Source organism: Alligator sinensis, unplaced genomic scaffold (assembly GCF_000455745.1).
Source record: "Alligator sinensis unplaced genomic scaffold, ASM45574v1 scaffold1455_1, whole genome shotgun sequence".
NCBI lineage: Eukaryota > Metazoa > Chordata > Crocodylia > Alligatoridae > Alligator > Alligator sinensis.
In genome coordinates, this window is record NW_005843493.1 from 32674 (window position 1) to 33115 (window position 442).

The following is a 442-nucleotide window of genomic DNA, read 5'->3' on the forward strand; positions in this document are numbered from 1 at the left end:
CCCACCATCGTGTCCCCTGAGCCGTGTTCCCCACGGATTTTAACCCAGAGGGTCTCAAGTCGTCCACCCTGGGTGCCAATGTTGGCTTGCAGGGACACGTAGCTTTCCTTGACATGGAGAGCTACGCCCCCGCCCCTGTTGTCCACTCGATCTCTCCTGTACAAGGTATAGCTGTCTATACCTGTGGCCCAGTCACGGGTGGTGTCCCACCAGGTCTCCATTATCCCTATGACATGGTAATTATTTGTGTTTAGGAAGAGGACAGGTTCCTCCTGTTTATTCCCCAAGCTCCTGGCATTTGTGTACAGGCAGGCAGGTGTCCCCATGGGGGCCAGCAGTGGCGGTAGTCCCCCCATCCCCTGGTGGGCTTAGTTTAAAGCCCGGTGGAGCAGGTCAGCCAGTCTGGCTGAGAAGAGCCTCCTCCCCAGGGGAGAGAGGTGGA